Genomic DNA, 24,163 nt, shown 5'->3' with positions numbered 1-24,163 from the left:
CACAGACAAAAGATACTTTTTTTGATGCGCCATAATTACAAACAAGGACATAAACACATCAGGAGAGCTTCTGTTTGACAGTTGAAGGATCCTCTTGGTTTTTCGCTTTTTTGTTCTCTAGCTTGACAAGAGTTTGGCTTCCAAAACTATTCATGGTCCCCCGGTGAAGGGCATTTCAGAGCCGCAGTGCAATTACCCAATAAATCAACCAATAAAAGACAATGTCAGTTGTCAATTAGCTTTTATAATTGAATAATTATTGGACAAAGAGTCAAGGTAGGGTGATTAAGGCAGTGGTTCGCCAAATGTCACGAAGCAATTGAAATGAATTACACAACTCTAAAACGACTCCCACGATTAGCTCGCAATAAAGCCTCGCTCCGTTTGCTTTGTTTAGCAAAGCCTTCCTCTTGGTTCCCTTTGGTTCTTTTGCTCTGAACTCTCGCTCTCTTTTTGCTCGCTCTCATCGCTTAAAGGCTCTGGAAGTTTAGAGGTTTCATCGCATGACTTAATTAACCGAGATGTGCACGTCTGTGCCCAATAAAGCCTGTAATTATTGAAGAAAAGCGTACTGTAAGTTCATTTCATAAGCAACTATTTTTGAGCTATGCTTCACAATGTTGTGACAACATCTGGGATTGATCTACTGTAAAATGCATGTTATAGATCGCGCTAATTGAGGGCTGCTTGGAGATTATCTGAGAAAAAATAAACTGTACTTCTTTTTCAAAACCCAATTAGGGACCACATCAGGGTTGTTAGGTGAATTATTTATTCATTATCCAGAGGTACGTTTAATGGGCCAAACTCATTTAGATGCTCATTATCAATCTTGGCAACAGATCATATTATCTGGACGTTTTGATCTTTCTGAAGCACAACCGTGTTCAGAATGAAGGTGGGGCTCTGTGAAAAAAACAAACAAACAAAAAAAAAAAACACCAACAACATGCCAGATCCTGGCTTTGATTAAACATTGAGCATTGGCTTCTTGCAGAGAAGAGAGTCATGGTTTCCTCAGCACACTTTCCATTAAGTCCTACTAGTCAAGTCAGAACAGTGAAAGTTTGTACATTTCATTTTTAAATAAAGTTTTGTTATCAATTAATTGTTTTTAAACATCATGAAGGCTTAAAAATCAAGATAAAAGACAGCGATAACGTGAACTATTACTATTACTTAAATGTAAGATGGCAAAGCTGAAATTTCAGCAGTCATTCGTCTAATCTTTATGTAATGAAGTCGACACTGAGAACCGACTTGCGGATCCAAGTGTAGTTTATTCAAGGTTTGTCAGGTAGACAACAGTCAACACGAGGGCAAACGGGTAAATGCAGATCAACCAAAAGGTGTAGTCATAAACAGGTGAATAGTCAGTCCCAGCAGCAAGCAACGTAAATGAACGAACAAACAAACAAAGCGAGAGTCAAACATGGCAAGGCACGTCGTAATGCTAACAGTGTAACAAGACTCAGCACTGATGCGTAGTTTGTGTGTGCTGTATAAATAGTCCTTGTAATCAGCTCCCAGCTGTGTGAATGTGTAATCAATTGAAACCCGGAACAGGTGTGTGTGAGCGGTGTATGACAGGATATGTAGTCCATATGATGGCGGATTTTTGCGTGCTTCGTTAGATTGCTGGTGATCACAACACTTCATTATCACATGAAAGACGAGATGATTTATTCGGTTGTCCACATGAATTCAAATTTACAAAAGTGATATTAAATTAACACACAAAACAAATGCAAAGATATACTTTGGTTCAAAAAGCTTTTGTAAAAAAAAAAAAGTGTTAGGTCACACTTTATTTTAAGCTAAGGTAATCCATCAATAAACAATTAACTTAAACATTTAGCCCAATAAACTATTAGTAAGCTAGAAAAGTAGTAGTTGGGTTTAGGTATTTAGCAGAATTATGTACTTAGGACAAGATCAAACATTATAAGCATTAATAAACAGCCAATATCTTAATAATAGGCAGGTAATAAGCAAGAAGTTAATAATAGGATATGGTATTTAAACAAAAGTGTTACCAAATGTTTATATGTTCCATCATAATTCAGCTAATTATGTAAAACTGAAACAAACATACTTATTGTGAACTGCACTTATTTAAATATTTCAAAGAAAATGCCATTTTATTAATGAAATCTAGTGATTTGAAGCACAGTGGCAAAGAATAAATATTTAAAATGACAATTAATTATTGCTTTCATTTGCACTGTCATCTTTAATTAGATTCTTTTAATATATCATCAGATGATTTGAGTTTTAAATATGCCTGCCAAGACATTTGGTATATAATTTTACACTGAATGGTATTTTAGTTGTACATTATACATTTATTATTATTCAAATATATAGATAGACACTGTCTCATTAAAAGTTTACCAAAAAAATGACATTAGAGGAAACTTATCATACTCCAACTTCAGATTTGTACCGAGTAAGAAAACACGCCACAAAAGGGAAACTTTGAATTGGGTTTAGAGGGGATTTTGATTGGCAGCATATGCTAAACATCAAGGATGGAATTAATAAGAACATGCTGATTCATGTTTGTCATAGATCTGTTAAGTCTAGAGGGATGGGGTCCCAGCGTAAACCGTGTCCCATTTTGATAAGAAGCACAAGAACAGAATGAATATATAAATGAGGGGTTTGGTTGCCAGACGCTCATCTTCATGGGTTATTTAGTCGTATTTTCTTTTTTATTTGCTTTTAAGGCATTAGAACGTCACTTTTAGGAGCTTACCCACATGCGTGTGATAAAAGTTTTACATGAAACATAAAATGGTCAAAGTAGATCTCAAAATGAGATGTTTCTAACTGGAGTTTTTGAGAAAGCTGGCTCTACTTTTACTGATGGAGTCATCTCAGTCTATTATTCCCACAACTAAAAATGAGCCTAGACTGTGAATCTTTTTAAAATTGCTAATGTGAAAATTTCAGTTTGGTTGAATAAAAAACAGTTTAAATATCAAGTGTAGCAAAAATACAAGCTCTTTTTAGATCTTTGGTTTTAAAGAGTCTTAGTTTGTAGTTGGTTTACAACTGTTAGAGTTGTAGTTGGTTTGAGATTTACTATTTGGAAGCATTTCCAAATGTAACTGGACTGTAAACTTAGAATTTATCTGAATTATCTAATTTATTGATGGCTGGATTAAGAAAAGTCAGCATTTTTAATCAACTGTGGGTGACTAATTCTTGCCGTTAACACAGCTGGTTGACATTTGTTGGGGGAAAAGTCATTAAAGAGGTACAGTAGGTTTGAATTTTCACATGATTTCAGCTTCAAACCCCTACAAAAACACTCTATAAAGGTGACTTGTGCACTATATTCCAACTTCTCTTCAGCCATTTCATAGCTGCTTAATGAACAGACTAAAATAACTCATCCACTGCAGCTTTCAAATCAAATATGATGAAATGTGGTGATTTATTTTGACTTGTATCTCTGAAGTTTAATTGTCAAACAGGTGGAAGCCTATGCAGGAGATGAAGAATATCAACCCTAACCTATCCAATTAGCCCGAACTAGATCTTTATTACTGTATGCCTTTCATTGAAATACTTTTCAAGATAGCTTTTAATGAGAGCTCCTCTCTTCCTCCTTTTCCATCCGGTATGTGCCGTTAGTGAGCTCTATCAAGTGGTATAAATCTTTAATTTTCGAAATCAGCATTAATGGCCGAAACAGCCTAAGATCTCGGCTCGGCTTTTGCCTTTCATCCTCTCTGCTGGTGGAATTCCGGAGGGGGCTGCGCTCAATCGTTTGCTCCCCTAAGTACACAAAATTAGCTGCTTATCTGTTGATCTCCGTACATGATCCCTATGAAATCCTTTCTGTGTGTCCAAGGCTGCAGCCTTCACAAGAGCCTATAGGAACCTCCTCGGTCTCTGTTTCGCTTGCGCTCGCCCTTGCTCTCTTGCTCTCTTTCGCTTCCCTGGCCCACAGAGGGGAAACTAAGCCTAATTAAATTGCTCTCAAAGACAATGAGGACCAGGCTTCCACCTCTTATGCCTCCCCTGTCACTTCCAGGGGCTTCAGGCAGACCTTAAGCCCCAGTCTTTTACCAAGCTGCTTGGAGGGATTTCGCAAAAATTGAATTGTCATTCACATCCGCTAGCCTCAGCGTAATGCAGATGCCAGGGAACTGGTGTGCTGAATATGTTAGGGAAAGTTAGAGGCTCCCGAGTAGATTACGACAAAGTTGAGTTGTTTGCTACGTCTTTGAGGTCCGGTTCGACACCACTTCCAGGTCTTTCACAGCCGAATCCCTGCATCTGCTCGTCCACAAACGGCTCCTTAATCTCGCCGCATTTGGCTGTGTTAATGAGCACCGGCTGTGGAATTAAGCTTGCCTCTGCCCGATAATGCCGTCTGTGAGAGCCCGAGAGTGACTGTAGCCCTCGTTAGCGCTGCCTGCTCGCTATTGATTGTGCCGGGCCACTAGGGGCTCCCTACCTGCAGTTGACTTTGTACTTCTCCAAGAGTTGTAAGGGGCTGCCGAACAACAGGGACCACGCACATCTCAAACAAGGTCTATGAAAAGCCTATCAATTAGGCTTTGAAGGTCAAGCAAACTCCTTCTGCAGTTCTGTCTTTTTCTCTCTCTCTCTCTCTCTTTCTTGCCCTCCCCTGGCTGGACTTGCTCATCTTGAGCTGGCACTATCTCCAACGCTCTCTCTCACTTGCATTGCTCTCTCCAAAATACATCTGAAGACTCCATTCAATTAAATATCTCTCGGCTCCAGCTGCTCCCTAAGTGAAAGGTCAAGCAAGTCCAGGAGGCTAAAAGAGAAAGGCTTGGCTTCTTCAGAAAGCTCCCCTCCCTCATCCCCTCCACCTCCCAACAAAGCCTCCCCCAAGCCTGGGCTCTCTCTTAATGATCCCCACTGGTCAATCCCTAACTAGCGATGACAGTTCCCCCCAGAAGCACCACTGCGGATGGGAGCCGATCGATCAGTTGGAGCGCAAAAAAATACACATAATGATAACCCGCAGACATAATGTCAAGCCCTTGTGCCGTCCCAATTGGTTGACATTCAGGTGGATAGAGGGGAGGGCCAAGTGCAGAGACATCAAAAGAGAGGTGCAGTAGTGCGCTCCTCCACGCCAAGTGAGGTCTGTTAACCCCTCTCTTGTGTGACCTCTAATTACCCAAGACGTGGCCTAAGGGTGTGTAAATAGGATGGCCATCAACCCGCATGCCGTCTCTGTCAAAACAAACACTGGTAATTGTGGCTCGATATTAGAACAGTAGTCTGGCTATACAGGTTGGTCACACTTTATTTTAATGGTCTGTTGTTGAATTGAAGTTACATGGCATCTACATGCAAACTAATTTTCTTTAGATTATAAGTATACTGTTTGGTTGGCTTTAGGGCTATAGGCTTGACATGTATTTGCAAAGTTTTATAGTCAGTTAAATGTCTGTTAAAGGAGCATTATCAACAGATATTAAGCAGACAGTCTACTAATACTCAAATGGACCATCAAAATAAAGTGTTACCTTCAGGTCTAGTAACAAGAGCGAGTTTGTCTTTTTGTAAGAAGTTAACCATGTAGTGTGGTTTACAAACTTTTCAAGCCAAGTGACACCTTTGAATAAAGGCAAGCATAATAATACCACTAAATCAAAATGGTATCCTTCAGGGATTGGTCTAAAAAAATACATTTTGCCTAGCTTGTTAGCTTGTCAGTCCAATCCATAAACAAATGTTCCAATCCAAAGTGTGGTCCTCCTCAGTAAAATGCTTTTGAACATACTGTACATGTAGTTCTAAAGGAAAACTGAAGTAAATGTGAGCAAAAAAGGGGGAGAAAAAAGGGATAATTCCCCCCAAAAATGAAAAGTACTTCATGATTTACTTTTCCTTATGTGGTTTTAAACTTTTATGAGTTCTTGTCTTCTGATAAACACAAAATAGGATACTTACCCACCAACTTACTTATCCAAACAGAACTTATCCTACAGAAATCAATGTTTGTCATCAGCCATTTTCAACAAGAAAGAAACACAAATAGGTTTTGAACAAGGGAAGGGTGAGTAAATGATGGGCAGAATATTTATTTTTAAGTGATCTATCCTTTTAAAGGGGTGGGCCAGAGTATATTTTAAGGCTTGGTTGTGTTTATGGTGTGCAAAGCAATGTGTGCTCATGCTTCATTTGTAAAAAAAATCACTTTTTTTACTTCAGTTATGTACAGCTACTCAGCTAACATGAAAACGACTGTCATATTTCCTAGTTCCTCCGAAAACCTGCCCTCAAGAGGCTCTGATTGGTCAGCTAACATAATGGCAGCATTACGCCTCTACTAACGAACGCTTTGCCTCCTGTGTCAGTCAGTGTAACTGTAAATGACCTTTCTCAAATGCTAGCTTTTTTATATTTCTCTGGAACAAAATTAAAATTAAACTGTAAGCACTTATCTCTTTGTGTCGTGTCCTTTGGAATACAGAAACAGAACATCTGCGAAAATAGCAGCATTTGGACAGCATTTTAATTTTCTCTGCTCTAACATTACAGCGCCTCTAGCCATGCCCCTTCACTGCATGGGGTGTATGCACGTTACCTGAAGGGTTTATGACATGATTACCCCCCCCCCCCTTTAAGGTCTGGTCCTAAATGACCTGAGAGTCATGTAGAGTTTAGTGCTAACCCTAATCAAGCACACATGCCTAAATAAGTCATTGTGACCATTAATAATTTATTCTGGATCCTGACCCACAGGATTGAGGAATTACATAAAGATAAAAATATCTATAAAATAATACTAAATAAAATAATAAATAAATAAATAAATACACATTACATTATGTTTAGAGTCATTCAAGATGCAAGAAGCTTTTCTCCAATTGTGTATATCAATCAGAAATTACACACTACCATGGAGAAATAAAACGGCTTAAACTATGAGCCTCTATATACCACACTTGTGAAAAACCCCTTAGATAGAATATATTAGGGTTAGACTGTTTTGAGCCCCTCTAAAAACAATGCTTTAAATCACAATTTTGTACCCAACGCTGAATTAATAACGTTAATAGCTTGAGTGCATGTCTTCACGTTCACCTCAGAGGGAGGCTGCTTTTTCGCACTCAAACTTTGAAAACAAATGGCTCCAGTGGGACCAGGGACCCGTACGGGTTCGTCTTACCGTGCAATGCTTTGGCAATCTATTTCCCCCTTTAATTGCGAGCAGACAAGTGGAACCATACATCTGCTCTATGCCGCTCGACCCAATACATAAGCGCCATTGATCAGTCTGGCTTAAAAAGTGGTGCCACTTTCCAGTCCCTCACTGAAAGCAGGGAAGGCACTATCAGAGGAGTTGATATGATACACCAAGTCCTGCCTGCCACCCCCTCTCCGTTTCAGATTAAATTCAGGGTGTCTCATTTTGGATGGGCGGCGGACAGACGGCCTGACTCCAGCACTAGATGAGAAAGTGTTGGGCTGGGTCACCCCCCTCCCACTGTCCTGAAGTCTCATCAATAGCCTCTGGAATGGCAGCCAAGCTGCTGTAACACAGGACGCCTGTCGCTTGTATGCTGATTAGAACAGAGCAGAGGGATAGAAAGCGGCAAGGAGACTCTTGATCTGTACCTGTCTCTGTCTCTCTTTTAATGTCTGCCTCTCTCTAGCTTTCTGAATGCTGGGACAGATTTGTGGGTGATCGTGTTTCCAATCCTATCAATACTGTCTTCCCTCGATCTCTGCCTCCTCTAGTGCTTTTATAACCTTGTGGTACAGGGCGTAACCTTAATTAGCACTATTGTCTGTGAACAAATGAAAGTTGCTCTTTTGCAATAACACTGATCTTAAGGTTTTTTTTTTTTTGACCCAAAACTGCAATTATTTTTTCACTTTTTCACTTGTTTTTTTTTTTACCAGACAAACACAAAAGGAGATGTTTTGATGAAATATCTTTTGACGAAAGTGTAGAGAAAATGGAACATAGTTCGCAGTGTTCATTTTTTATTTATGAAAATAAGGATGGTAAATTTTGGCACAGTGGCTCGGTGGTTAGCACTGTCACTTAACAGCTGGAAGGTCACTGGTTTGAGTTCTGACTTGTTAAGTTGGCATTTCTGTGTAGAGTTTGCATGTTCTCCCTATGTTTGCATTGGTTTCCTCTGGGTGCTCTGGTTTCCCCCACAGCCCAAACACATGCAGTACAGGTGAATTGAATAAGCCAAATTGGCAGTAGTGTATGAGTGGGTGTGTGAATGCAAGAGTGGATGGGTGTTTCCCAGTACTGGAATGTTACTGGACATTCACTGGCATTCACTGCCTAAAACATAAGCCGTAATAAATATACTACACTGTAAAAAATGGCCGTGATTTCAACGGTAAAAAACTGTAAACATGCTACAGTACAAATCCGTAACCTGGTTAACGGTATGTTTTCTTAATATATACGGTGAAAAAACGTAAATTGACTTTCCCAGAATTCCCTGCATGGCACATGACTTTTTATGCATTTGGTTGACATTAATATGGATCTTTTTAGTTGTTTCCCCATCAGTTATGTACATTAGAGATTTATGTTACATCTAATGTTGATAAACAATGTTTATTTCATGACTTTAATTTTATGCGTGTTACCATACTGGTGTTTAGTAGCTATGTTAATGATACAGAGCAGTGAGCACCTTCTATGTGCTGATACTCTTTTCTGCTTGTGGGTAAAGTTGATTGTGATGAGCATTGGCTCATTATGTAACTTCCTCATCACCACCTGCATGTGGGTGTGCTAACGTGTCTAACTGTGTAACAAAAGATGTGTAGATGTTGATCATTCAAAATAAAGACATATTACCTCGATAAATTATTAAAATACGGTAATTTACCGTAAAAATGAAAAATTACTTTTACGGTTGGTTCCGTGTTTTTAACGGTAAAGTACTGGCAACCACAGCTGCCGTTTTTTTACCGTAAATTTTATGGATTTATTTTTTACAGTGTGGTTCATTCTGCTGTGGAAACCCCTGATAAATAAGTCTCTAAGCTGAAGAAAAATGAATGAATGAATGAATGAATGAGGGTGGTACAATGTTCATTGCCTATTGCTTGCCACAAACAGAAACTTAACATGTGCTTTGTGCTAGTAAGTGTGAATGAAAACTAATCTAATGATTCCACTCACCTAATGAAAAGCGAATTATTGTTGACGAAAAAAGACAAAACTAATAACTAGTCAAAAAGATAAAAACTAACCAATAATATTTATAGCTATAATCGGCTGCATTTTGCCGTTCATTTATTAGATTAACGCATGCACATTCAGTTACATATCTAAACCTATGAAGTTTCCACTTGTCAAGTAATTTTATAGACAAAATTAACACTATTAATCACATCAAACATAGTGACATGTTTGTTCAGTTGGAGCGCAAAAAATACTTATTTTAAATTAAGTAATACTCAAGTATTTTAAATACTTAAAATACTTATACTTAAATTCTTATTACCTCAATTTCCATCAGACTTTATAAGTTCTTGCACATCATGTGACCAAACATCACGACTTTCGATAGGATGTTTGATAGGGGCTTTTGTATGCATTTATTTACATGTCAGTGACATTTCGATGACCTGAAAGCATTTTTAACCACAGGCCCATGGCCAGGGGTGGTTCAGGTGGTTTCAAAGACCCACCTGTCACTGACAAAGGCCCAGAGTTTGTCCCATACATGAGCTATTTTGACTGCTATGCCATCATAAATAGTAAAAATAAAAAGCAATTAAAACCAAGCGGAATCCTCTGTTGGCAGTTGCTTCTGTGTAACTTTAGATAATCAGTTTTGCTAACAAATATTTTCCAAAACTCCAGCTGTGCAAGAAAACATACTGTTCGATCTGTTGTAAGAGAAGTCATCTTTCTCTACTGTACTGTTTTTAAATAAAGAAAACCTTTTACAGTTAACTTTTACACTAAATCTTGAAGCTTATTCTTACTATTTTGGCTATTGTTGGTACCCATCAATTTTCAAATGTACTTGTTTTTTTTTTTTTTTTGTTTGTTTGTTTTACAAAAGAGGCTAGAAAAACATGATTATTATTATTTATTTTATTATTATGTTTTAATTATATTGTATTCAAATAACCAAATTCTGACTGAAGAAAGTTGAATGTGCAGGTCAGTTTGTTATCTGCCAAATAAATGACAATAGGCTACAGTTTTTAATTTAAAACTTTAACAGATTAATATTTTTTTCTAATGATATATAATGTAATAAACTTTTGTTTTTTTTTTTTGTAAATTTTTTCATATAACTTTTTTATTTCTTTAGGAAATGTTTTTGGTACATCAAAAAGCGTGGTTATGATGACAATCCCGCAAGCTAATCCAGCTAAAAATAGTGCTAACTGTAAAATGTCACTGAAATATAGTACTTAAATCTCATAATTAAATAGAAAATGAGGTGAAAAACTGCAAGTAGGTCTACTTTTTGAGAAAAGGCTGGCTACGGGCCTGAAACAGATTTTAACGTTTTTTGTGGTTGACCACCAAACAACGATAGATTAATACAAGACCACATACCTGTATGTGCAAATGTGTAATCTTTCTTTGCAAGGTGACATCCCCATAATACATACTTTTTGTGTCTATGTGACATCCCAAAAAACTTTTCAAAATGCATAGTTTTCCCCATTTCTGTTGCACTATTGTCATGTTAATGTACAGTACAGTTTGTATTGTCACATTTGATGTACAATAGAGGCCAAAAATGATATCTGGAGGGGACATTTGCACAACATTTGTTGGAGTTATGAAAGTTTCTGGTGCTTTTGACTTTCATGTAGTAACATAACAAAAAAAGAGGTTTTCAAAGACACAAGGGTGATTAAATAATGCCAGAAGTTACATTTTATTTAGCGAAATGTCTCTTTAATAGCACTTCTTTTTAAAATCCTAATAAAATGTATTTGCCTCAAAAGTTGTAAGGCTCCAGAAATTAGTTCTGCTCACAAGAGGACCAGTTCTGACTCTCTTCCAGTGATGTGACAGATTTGTTGTCAGTAGCGTTTACCACCTTAGGCAAGCGTCAGCCAACATATTAAAGTAAAAAATATTGAAGTGCAGGGGCTCGTTTATTTTCCCAAATTCATCTCGTGTGGGAAAATAAATAGAGGAGGACAAGCTAAGGCCGTCGGATATTAAGTACATAAAGATTGCAATATTCAGCGTGTATCAGTTACGGTAAACTGGAAAAGTGCTGTGTAAGTTATGACAAAAATCGGATTCCTCAATCAATCATCTTTGTCCCTCATCGATCCGAGGGTCATACTTTCCCTTGTGTCAAAAACAAAACAAATGTTGCAGTGCTCTATGATTTCTCATTAAGTCCATGTCTCCAATGGTCTCCAATGGTCTGCGGACACTCCCACAGATCAATAGCTCGGGGTCTCGATGAATTGCTATTGTGATGATGAGGAATTGATCTTCCCTCTTATGGGAATGTTTTATGTGACAGAGAGACTGGTCACATATTCAAATATCACATGATTTCAGTAAACACCAAATCTATTACAGGAGTAAAATTCCCCATGTCCTGTGGAGATGGAGAGAGAGAGAAGAAATGGTGTTCTATAATACAACTGTATCAATTTACAATAGATCCGCTAATGTTACCAAAGCAATCGAAACTCAGTATTGCATCGATTCTAAGATCATGCATAATGCCTACAGTGAATAATTTCAGAAAGTTCAGACTTCCACCAATCTACAAACCAAGAAAGCAAAGTGTTTTATTTCCAGGATTCACTAGTTTGTTCTGGACGCTGGCCTAGAGCATAGGTCTCAAACTGGATTCCTTGAGGGCCGCAGCTCTGAACAGTTTTGCTCCAACCCTAATCAAGGTGTTCATGACTGCTAGACACTATTAAGCAGGTGTAAGTTGGAGGTGGTTGGAGCTAAACTGTGCAGAGCTGTGGCTCTCCAGGAATTGAGTTTGAGACCATTGGCCTACAGCATGGGGTCTCAAACTTGCGGCCCGCGGGCCATTTGCGGCCCTCAGTGCAATATTTTGTGGCCCGCGCCGACCGCTGTATACTCTGACAGAATCAGCGGAGCGGGGAGAGAGAGCGCTCCCTGCTCCGCTGATTCTATCCGTACACAGCGCGCTTGTCACTCAATGCGCGTTGTCGCGCGCGTTCTGATCAGCTGTGTTGTCGCACGCGTACTGAAGGGCGGGACCGAGGGTGTGTCGCGTCGCGGGGGCACTTTTGATCATTTTGGAAGGGCACTTTCTATGCAAGACTAAAAAGGGCATGTGCTCTGCACAGGTTGAGCCCTATGTGTGCACGTGCCTGCCCTGCATCTTATATATATTGATATTATAGGTAGATACAGACTGGTACAGACTGATGTGACTGGAGTGGGGTGGGGGTGTTTTATTTATTCATATATACGCCTTTTTTTTAGGTGAGGGAATGGAGGTTTTGAGTGAGTTCCCCCACTTTTTTCCCTAGGACTTCAATAAGTCAAAGTACAGGTCTAGACTTAATGATGATCATCTTCAAGCCATACTGAGGGTCTCAACTGCTTCCGCTCTAAAGCCAAATGTGGTTCAGATTTGTGAGAAGAAGCGATGTCAAGTCTCTGGCAGCAAGGAGTAGGCAAAAGATGCCATGTTCAGAAGAACTGTTCATAATCTTCACTCAATGTTCTATTAATGTTCAGGACACTTCATGTTCAGAAGAAATAATTAAAACTGTTAATAATGACATTTGAGGACCTTTTTTTGTGAAATCCCTTATGCGGCCCAGCCTCACCCAGACTTTGCCTCCTGCGGCCCCCAGGTAAATTGAATTTGAGACCCCTGGCCTACAGAGTTGTAAGGAGTTATATAGAGATGTTTAGAGACATTAAAGATGAACAATGTTTGGCTGAAATTGCATATACCAATCAGAAATTATAGATAACACATGGAAATGTGAAACTACTTGAGTTTAGTTTCACTATATATCTCACTTATGTGACTTCATTTTTGTTTGCCTCTACAAACGGTGCATAAAAGGGATAGTTCACCCCAAAATGTAAATTTACTCACTATTTACTCTCCCTCAACTGGTTCCAAACCTTCCTTTCTTTCTTCTGTTGAACAAAAAATCTATTATTTTGAAGAAAGCTGAAAGCCTGTAAACACTGACTTCTAGAACAAAACAAATATCGTGCAGTGTTCACACTAGACGCACTAGACTAGACCCTATTTACTACAGGAGTAAATAGAAGAGTGAACATTTTGAGTTTACTTGTTTCATTTGCGCATCAAATTTCATTCATTTGCGCGTCAAATTCACTTCCCAAGCGATGCGGATTTGAGTCATGGGCAAGGCTTCTGTCTTCCTGTTGACTCTAGCTTCGTTACTAAATGGCTAACATGGATTTATTGAGAGATTAGCTGCACTTTATGTGCTTTAGGAATGCTGAAAAACGGTGTATATTTGTTCTGCGCTGTGTCTGAGTCTACTAGATCCTTTTAGAGGTGCACCCAACTCTGTGAATTCATCAACCCCTCCAGAAACTGATGAAGGCTTTTAACTGTGCTTCTGACTGAACCAAGCCCAGTTTGATGAGCTGTTGTCGGTGTCTGCAAGAGGATTTCCCCTTGAGACACTAACAATAGGCACTACGTCATGATTACAGCCCTACGAGAGCCGAACATGGTTAACATGGCCTGAATGTCTGCTGAAGTTCTGATTTTTCAACTCCAGCGATTCGCGCAAAACTTGCAATACATCTGCCTCATTCACAACACCTCAATCTTGCGCCACAGGATGTCTATTCGTGTTTGTGCATTGACTAAACATGTAAATCACTCATTCTTGATGCTTCATTTGCGTCTGGTGTGAACACAGCATTAGGGAAGTCAATGGATGCAGGTATTTACAAAATGTTTCACAAAAATTTCCTAAATTTTTCACAAAATAACATTGCTTAACAGATGGTTTGAAACAAGTAAAGGATGAGCAAATGATGACCGAATTTTCATTTTTTGGCAAGCTGTCCCTTTAAATTTGGAAAGCTCACCAATATACCAATTCAATGTACCAAAAACTAAAACTGTATATGTCAATGAAAAATTGCATATAACACATGTACAAAGCAACTATTTACATTTTATGTCACCATACACCACACTTTTTTTGTTTGCCTCGATGCATAAAAAGGGATAGTTCACCTAAAAATTTAAATTTACTCACTATTTACTCTTCCTCGACTGGTTCTAAACTTCTTTTGTTGAACAAAAAAATCTATTATTTAAAAAAAAGCTGAAAAATAACTATCGACTTTTATAGTAGAAAAAAAATTATGCTGTGTTTACAACAGACATGGCACGCGTAAATAAAATGAGATATTCGTGATTAAATAGATGTGCGAAAATTTTTTTTGCTTCATTCGCGCGTCAAATTGGCTTCATTCGCACGTCAAATTTACTTCACAATAGATGCGGATTTGCATGATTAGCAGGGCTTCTGTCTGCACGGTGACTCTATCTTCATTGCTAAATGGCTAATATGGATTTTGTTGAGAGAATAGCTGTGCTTTATGTGCTTTAGGAATTCTGAAAAACAGCATAGATTCGTTCGGCGCCGTGTCCACTAGATCATTTCAGAGGGGCACCCAAGTAAGTTTATCAACTCCTCCAGAAACTATACCTGGATTATAGAGGCTTTCAGCGGTGCTTCTGACTGAACCAAGCCCAGTTTGATGAGCTGGTGTCGGAAAGATGGTTTCCCCTGGACACACCAAAAACAGGCGATATATCATAATCACGCCCCTACGAGAGCAAATGTCCTCTAAAGTTCAGATTGACAGTTCAGTTAAAGTCTTGACTTAACATGTAAATCACTCACGCTTGACGCTTCATCCGCATCTGGTGTTTAACAGAAGGTTTAAAACAAGTAAAGGAGAAGTAAATGATGACAGAACTTTCATTTCTAGGTGAACTGTCCCTTTAGATCAAATGTTTAGAAAGCTCACTAATCTAGCAATGAAAAAAGTAATCGGTGTATTTATTGGAGTTTTGAGGAGCTAAATAGACACTTTTAAGTCATTAAAGTTGCACAGAGATTTACTAAAACTGTATAAATCGATACAAAATTGCAGATAACAGTGTACAAATGCAACTACTAACGTTTTGTGCCACCATACACCACACTTTTTTTTTTTGTTTGCCTCCAAAAAGGATGCATTAAATCCCAATTTCAGAAAGTTCACCAGCCTCCCAACTAAGAAACCAAAGTGGCGTTTTTCCAGGATTTCTTTTACAGGTGCCTCACTCAAAGTCGTCCATTTCCTTTGGCTCGACACTCTTCTCTTGATTTGTGGAAAAAAGTCCCCGCATGCTCTCTTTGATTGAACTCAATGGGATTACAACCGAGTTAATCGCTTCTGGGTTTGTCCACTTATTACCATGTGAACTCCCCCTCGGCGCCCCATTGTTTTCCGCCTTTCCATAAAGATTACCTTGAGCGCGGTTTGGAATTGCTCTATTGTCTCCGTCGGAGTGTGGGAGCTTAATGAAAGCGGAGTGGCAGACTTCACAATGGAGACGGCTGGCGTGGCGAGAGGTGGCCGTGTGCTCATTAATGAAAGTGCCGCGACTGCCTTTAAAAATAGAAGTACTGGTTGGCCTCAGATTGAGCTATTAGGGACTTGTGATTGTATATAAAGCCCCCCACCCATCCTCGAATGTACCCTCAAACACTTACCAGCAGGAAAACTGAGAAAACTGCACTGCAGGCCACCTGCGAGGTAACCCAGATGAGAGACTTTTTTTGTGTGTGTGTCTGTTTTAGAGTTGATGAGGAGCAAATGGTTTCTATTATACTGTGAAATTAGAATGGTTTAACATACTTAATAGCCCACTTGTCTGTACAAAATACATTTCTTAAGTTATCCTAATGTGTTTTTGTTTAATGCATTTTTTCCGCTTAAACTTATAAAGTTTACTGGATGTTTATATCAACTTTAGATCAACAAGTTGTTTAATATTGACTAATAAAAATCATATTAAGGTCAATATTATTAGCCCCCTTTAGCAACATTTTTTGATTGTTTACCGAACAAACTTATTTCCGTTCAACAGAAATTGAAGAAAAAAATGTTCAGGCGGGCTAATAATTATGACTTCAACTGTATATTTACATATTAAGCCTTTACGTTGTACTTTAAAGGACACCGAAACACCAAAACACATTTTTTGAGATGTTGACAGTCATATATGTTTCTAAAAACACTGTTAGGACACATTTATTTCACAAAAAAAACAGAAAATTGGTTACTTTTGCGTTATTCTGAGCAAATTCTTTCTTCCCGTTTTAAAATAAATTTTCGAAGCTACCGCACAGGGATTAAATCCTTGTGTAAATTCCGGCGTGTAGATTGGATGTCTGTACCAGCCAGTACAACGTGACATCTCTGAGCTTTCAACATTAATTCATGAGAAAGACTTCCAAGTCTTACCAGACCGCCAATCAGTGCGCTCTATTGTGTATGAAGTGCAACTTCATTAATATGCATGTTAGCTTCAAAGTTTTTACCTGTTATAATGTTCAGACGGCAGAATGATGCCACTTTGTGTTGCCAACTGTAATTAAAACAAGAAGAATTGTTTGGAGACAGTGTTGCGATTATAAATGTGCTGCAACGAAGGTTTTGTTTTCAATTCCCCGCTATGAGAGCGCAGCTGGACTCATGTGTGGATTACAGTGGTCTGCTAACATGCGACAAAAATATGTTTTAAGGAACATTTTTACTCGAGAGCTTGATCAGTGTCTTTGTTTATTTATTCAGATGGCAAAGTTAGTTTGTGTGGTCAGCAGTACTTTTTCAGTTTTTAAAGACATACCGTCATCAAAATGAAGTGTACAGTACGTTAATATCACTACAATATTATGGACTAAAATATCCGCTGTAAATGCTGCTTTTCATGGCCCTTTAAGCTAAACACTAATAGCTAGCAAAATAACTAGCAAATAATATGTACTTTTATCATAGCAAAAATTAAGAAATTAGGTAACAGAAGTTAGCTATTAAAACTATTGTGTTTTAAAAAATGAAAGAAATCTCTCCATTAAACAGTTAAACAGCACTTAAAATTTCACTGGAGGTCCTATATATATATATATATATATATATATATATATATATATATATATATATATATATATATATATATATATATATATATATATACAGGGTGTTTTCTTCTTTAATCTTCTTTAAACATTTGTGTATGTTCATAGTCACATATTACTTCTAAAAGAAACAATTTTGCTGGTGTTTATGCATCAGAAATGTTATCTTCTAATTAATAAATCAGTCGATAATTTGATTCTGCCTTGTTGACCATAAAGAATAGCAGTTGAAACATTACTTTAATAAATGTCTGTAGTTTCCATGTAGATTACACATCCAAAATAAGCTGGTTTGCAGGGGTTTTTTTTGGTTGCTGTTAATGCATCACAAAATCGACTGCTATAATTAATAGCACTGTCAGTCATTTAGTTCCTGTTATAATTAGTGAAACTGGATACACTGCACTGGATATCTGATTCACATTGTTTCTAAATTGTGTCGCTTTTAATGAGAGCATTTGCGAGCGTGAAGAATTCGACGTGTGCAGTTATTACGTTTGCATGACAGCAATGTGCTAAAAATACATTTTGTGGATGTTGATTATAGGTAATTATGTTGTAAATAATGTACTGTTTATTTTACATAATGATTGTTTCGCTTCACAAGACCTCGGTGTATTAATTTAGTTTTGCCTGTATGTGTTTTTTTAGACTCTTGACGTGATGGCAGCCATTAACCTGCTAAATTATAAATCAACAAGGACTGAGACTCAGCAAAAAAAATCAGTTTCAATGTTCTACGGATAAAAAAAAGTCATCTACTGGGCATCTTGGATGACCCAAAGGTAAGTAAATTTTTTCATTAACTTTTCCTTTAAAGATGTTAAACATTAATTAATTATTTTTTTTATAAACAAACTTCATAAAAACAGTCAGTAGAAACACTTTGATTGACATTTCCCACGAGAAAGCCCCGCCCATTTGTGACGATCTCTCCCTAATTAGCATAAATAACCCTGAGTGAGAAGCAGCCATCTGCCATTAGAGTTTTGAAACTGCCACTATGCTGACTCATAGGCGTTTATAGCTCCACCCTCTTTTGAAAAGAGCACAAACTCATTTGAATTTAAAGAAACAGTCACTAAAACCTAAAAACAAGAACAAACCTAAAAAGGGGCAGTTTCAAAGAGGTATAAAATCATTTATGTGTATTTCTCATAGTGTTATGTTACATCTTGTAAAAAGGGACATAATTCGTCACCTTTAATACCAAAACTGTTATATATTGCCATAATAAGCACAATTTATGATTAGTTTATTGCATGATTGCAATTAATTATGTGTTTTGAAATTAAATCAACACAGCACTTCATAAAAATAGTCTGTAGAAACACTTTGATTGACATTTTCTCTATGTACATGTCAAAGGAGGTGAAAAGCCCCACCCATTTGTGACAATCTCTTCTACATTAGCGTAAACAGCCCTATAAGTGAGAAGCAGCCATCCGCCATTAGTTTTGAATCTCCCACTACACTGACACATTTATAGCTCCACCGTCTTTCAACTCATTCGAATTTAAAGCGACAGTCCACAAAATGGCACAAGCCTAAAAAGGGGCAAATTCAAATAGTTATAAAGCTTTATTGTGTGGTATTTCGAGCTGAAACTTCACATACACACTCTAGGAACATCATAGAGTTGTTACATCATGTAAAAAGGGGCATAATAGGTGACCTTTAATGCCAAAACTATAATAAATTGATATAATAAGCACAATTTAACGTTTGTTAATTGCATTATTGCAATTACTTACATTAATTATGTATTTTGAGATTAAATCAATACCCCCAGACATCCCTCATGAAGACCTTTAGCATAAATTATAGCTCCCAGATTTACAGTACATAAGAACTAAACCCGATAACAAGCTGGTGTTAATAATGTTGCTTAAACTGGCAACCTGTATTGAACACACACAGGTTGAGTGTGAATTATCCGGGAAGTGTGTGTCCTCAGAAAAGAAAGGTCAGTGAGTTTAAGTGCAAAATAATGAGACGTTCAACATGCAACTTCTTAAAGGTGTTCATTAACGCCAGGGTTTCTAATGCAGTGCCTTGAGTAAAGGGGAAAAGCTCTTTGTTTATTGGAGACTTTTCACCATTTAATGAACACGTTGAGGAGACTTTTAGCGTATTTACAATAGGAATTTGTTCTGTTGCTTTAAAACTAGTTTGAATAATATTAAGGTTAAATTGTCTGCTGGTTATTGGGTTCATGGAGTTTAATGGCAGAGAGTGAATAATATAGATAATATATGACAGAACTACACAAGTGTGAGCCAAATAATACACTAATGGACAATAGCTTAGGATAGCTTCAGGTTCCTGACCTGAAGGCTTAAAATAATTGTCTAGTTAATTGATAATTGTTTGGCAATCTGGTAAATCTAATCTAAGAAACAACACAGATTATTGTTATTTTTTTTATTAACTTTTGTATGTTTTATATTTCTTAGTTATGTTAAAAAAACTATTTCTTTGTTATTACATGACTAAACAAATGATTGAAGGAATATTTCATTAAAATTGTGTAACATTTTCCAACTTTATAATTGTAATGTGAACGGTACGCTGACAACAGGGTGCAGATCCGAATGCAGGTTTTATTAACAAAGATGGTCAGGCAGGCAACCGTCACAATTAGGAGCAAACAAATGTATGTAGGCAAATCCTTAAAGTCGAATACACAGACAGGTGGTCAAAAGGCAGGCAGCAGACAGAAATAAACAAACAAAACAAAGCAAGGGTCTAAAACACAGCTAGACAAGGCAAGGAAAACTCGTTGTAATGTCACACACAGTGACTCAGCACTGATGTGTGTGTGAGTGCTCTCTTCATAGTCTGTTTAATCAGTTCATGAGCGGCTTCAGCTGTGAGTGTTTGCATTCAGAACGGATCTAGACCTAGACCAGGTGTGTGAGTGGTGCATGACTGAATCTTGTAGTTCTTTTGCTGGCAGATTTGTAGTTCTACAGCGATCTGCATTGGCTAGATTGCTGGTGACTTTGACAATTATAGAAATAAATTCTAATAACACATTTTAATTCAATTATAATTTTACTTGTATTCCATAAATAAATAAATAAATATACTTTTTATTCAAATTAATTTATATATTCACTTGTATATTATATTAGTAAATTATTATATTAGTAAATTATTATATTATATATTATATTATATTATATTATATTATATTATATTATATTATATTATATTATATTATATTATATTATATTATTAATGATTTTTTCAGTCAATAAAAGTTATTAATTAATAATTTATTCAACAGTTGGTATTATTTTCCCTATATTAAATGTAGGAATAGTTTGCCAGTACTGGGTTGCAGCTGGAAGGGCATCTGCTGCAAACATATGCTGCAAAGCCAAAAAGAAAATTAATGTATGAATTTTAATTGTGAACTGAATAAATAAATAAATACATTAATAAAAAAAAAAAAAAATATATATATATATATATATATATATATATATATATATATATATATATATATATATATATATATATATATATATATATATATATAATGATGATAATAAGATAATAACAAATTAAATAAATAATTTTTTATTAAATATATATTATACATACAATAGTAGAAGTAAATAAATATATGTTCTGTTTTGTTTTTAAATATAATCTTTTTAAAAAATTGATGTTTCACAGATTTATATTTAATATCATATCTCTCTGACTAATAAGCATTAATAAGTTAAACAAAAAAACTTAATATTTTATTCTGTGTTTGTACCGGACCTAAAATCAGCACTCAACAAACATTAAAATCAAGTAAAATCTAATTGTGACCATGTGTTGGACAGTAACATATCACATAAACACTTGCACATCCAGCTAGCCTCCATTAAACAGTGTCTCTCACCCAAAAACCGGCATGTTAAAAACTTCTCCTCCAACAAGGACATTCAAGGGTTTAAAAAACATTTCACTTCCATCCACAAAACTCCTCCATGGTGTCATGAGCAGTCAATCCAGCACTCACTGAGAAGGTCAAGCGGTTGTTTAAGTAATTAAGCATCCAGCGGTCATTCAGCAAAACCTGTCATCATCTTTACTTTCATCCTGACTCCAGAAAAGCAGGATTCAGGCCCTCAAAGCTCTCCCAGAGAAAAGGTCAGCTTTACTGCAGGTTTCTGCTTTTGGCCGGAGGGACGGGGGTTTCGTGAGGGACTGTCAAAAGAGCGAGGAGCGCAACCTTTAGTGTCCCAAACATCACCTTAAAGGCCATATAGTGTGTTTACAGCGCTGTTTCCTTTAGTCGTTCCTCGCAGGGTTTAAAGAGCAGATCTCTGACTTGAATATCTATAGGCTCATTCAACTGCCAACTGCTGAAGATTAGATGAAATGGAGGAGTTTGAGTTTTGAATGGAAAATTTAGGGATTGAACTAGGATGTTGGATGAGTTGGTTTTTGGGACGCTCCTAAATGAGCTGCTCACACAAAAAAAAGCATACACTTGTTTTGATAATTTGTTTGTGTACTTATGTGTTTTTTATAATAATTTTTATATAAAAATTATTTTATTATTATATAATTGTTTTGTTTTTTGCTATATTTATAAATAGTACAAATATTTATTTAGAAAAATACCCATGTATTTTAATGACATTCATTCATGTTTATATATATTTAATATTTTCTTCATAATATTTTTTCAAAGATGTGGTTAATACTTTAATTTAATTTAATTTAATTTAATTTAATTTAATTTAATTTAATTTAATTTAATTTAATTTAATTTAATTTAATTTAATTTAATTTAATTTAATTTAATTTAATTTAATTTAATACAGTCCAACATTTTTTGGTAAATGTTTGTGGCCATTGTTATTTTTTTTCATTTAATTTTATTTAACACATAATTGTAATAATACTTAGATTAAATAAACATAATACATCTAAAATAATAAAACTCTTGTTGTACCACTTTATTACATTTATTACAATATATTTTGCTTTTATATATTTTCTATGGTATTTTATTGTTTATTGATTTAATATTTTTATTTTTGTATATTTAAATATTTAAAATAGAATATTATTAAATAGTAATGTTTTTGGTGACTAATATATTTTAATAAAAAAATTATTAAATATATTTTAATTTAAAATATATTATATTTTTTACATTTTTTAAAGATTTGATTAATAAATGTTCAATAAAATAAAATGAAAAAATTTTTTTTTTAATTTTAATTTTTAAAATTGATTTTTTTATTTTATTTTTGATTATTTTATTTTATAGATTTGATTTTAATTGTTTTGTTTTAAAAATATGGTCTTTGTTTATATTTAATATTTTATAACTTAACTTTTTTCAGTAATATGTGTTTATTATGTCTTATTTTATATGTATTTTATATTTCATTCTTGTGTTATTTTATTTTATTTAAAATATTTAATTTAATTTATTCATATAAAATTGCTTTTTTATTTTATTTTATTGGGGAGTATTAATATTTGTTTCATTTTATTTAACATGTAATTGTTTTAATAATGAACTATTGATGTTTTTATTTTGGTATATTAAATAGTTTTAAAAAAGCACTTTTGTTTCTTTGTTACTTTATTTAAAGTCAGATACTTTTTCCTGATCTCTTTTTCATTTGAACGCAATATCTAAAATAACATTACACTACTTCATTATCTTGACTTTTTAAATCAATTCAAAGTAAGATACTTCTGATTTGTTTTTGACCAAACCATCTGCCGTCATTTTATTTGATCAAATAAATGTACATTAAATGATACGTATGAAACAACCTCGATGGCTAAGCATAATCGATCATCACACATGTGCAAGATCCGCAAGGTATTAATTAGCACTCGACTCCATCAAAACTCACACAAGTGGGACCCGTTTAAATAAAGCGAAGTCTCTTCTCCATGAAACATGAATGAATATCCGGGGTGGCCTCCGTTTCCAACAATACCCCGAGCCAATGCCTTCGGCGAAACGTTTCTACGGTTCATTTCTGTACAACAAGCCTCCAGCCAAGAGCCGTTCGCTTTTCAAGTGTGCAACACAAAGTGGAAATGTTGAATAGAGAGAGGAAGGAGGACTGAACAACCACAGAAATGTGAATCAAAGACACACAGGCATCAGGGGAAGGGAATACACTCACCTTAATCAAGACAAGTAAGCATCTTTTATTTATCAGCTATTTATTATTGAGTATATATCGCCCATGAAAAATTTACAGAGTATTGCCTACTTCTTTTCTTCGCCCCTAAGTTAGGTCTCGCTGCACAATACCTACGGGCTTTTCTCATATTCTTTTTTTTCTTTCCTTTTTTTTAGTACAAGTATCGCTGCTAACATTAAGTCAAAACTTTTTTCTAAACTACCTCTGGAGTTTATCTTCTCTGTAATTCCATAATACCAAGGCCTTCATGATGTTAAAAAAATAATATTAAAAAATTCTGGGTCACTCAGTGTGCTGGGGGGGAGATGAAAAGTGAGCAAAGCGAAATTCAGAAATTATCTAGTAGTGTTTTCTTTAAGAGTGCAAAGGGAAACGTTCTAAAATTTTCAATTTTTAGTAGAATTTATTTCATTTCATTCAGTAGAATTTTTTTTTATTTATTATTATTTTTTTTTATTTAATTCAATTTCATTTCATTTCAATACCAAAAATAGTCAAATACTTTTTCGAAGATGCTTGTGATATATAATGTTTTATAAAATGTATATATATATTTTTTTTATTTAAAGTTTTCATTCAGTTGTGCTTTTAATTTAATTATTTTTTATTTATTTATTGTAATTTTTTTTATTATTAAACATGTAAAATAATCATAATTTATCTATAATTTCTTTATGATTTCAATGAAAATGTTTTTTTAAATATTAAAAAGTTGATTTGGATTTGATTTTAATTGTTTTGTTGTGCTTTAAAACGTTTAATTTCGATGATAATTGTGATAATAATATTAATTAAAGTTTATTAATTATTATTAA

At 35.5% G+C, this 24,163-nt stretch overlaps 1 protein-coding gene across 21 annotated transcripts in view; it reads left to right on the top strand.

Moving 5' to 3' along the window:
* The window catches only part of arhgef39 (Rho guanine nucleotide exchange factor 39), a 247,881-nt gene that overhangs the window by 85,012 nt on the left and 138,706 nt on the right, over positions 1-24,163 (top strand). For 15 of the 21 annotated variants that reach the window (XM_088649793.1, XM_088649789.1, XM_088649788.1 and 12 more), the window contains one exon: positions 17,815-17,948. The gene's annotated coding sequence lies outside the window, so the exon portion shown is untranslated. The remainder of the gene's footprint in view (positions 1-17,814; positions 17,949-24,163) is intronic. The other 6 variants (XR_015942060.1, XR_015942058.1, XM_088649794.1 and 3 more) reach the window with 1 other exon arrangement.

Source organism: Danio rerio, chromosome 4 (genome assembly GCF_052040795.2).
Source record: "Danio rerio strain M-AB ecotype USA chromosome 4, GRCz13ab, whole genome shotgun sequence".
Classification (NCBI taxonomy): domain Eukaryota; kingdom Metazoa; phylum Chordata; class Actinopteri; order Cypriniformes; family Danionidae; genus Danio; species Danio rerio.
This window is presented reverse-complemented; position numbering and strand designations above follow the sequence as displayed.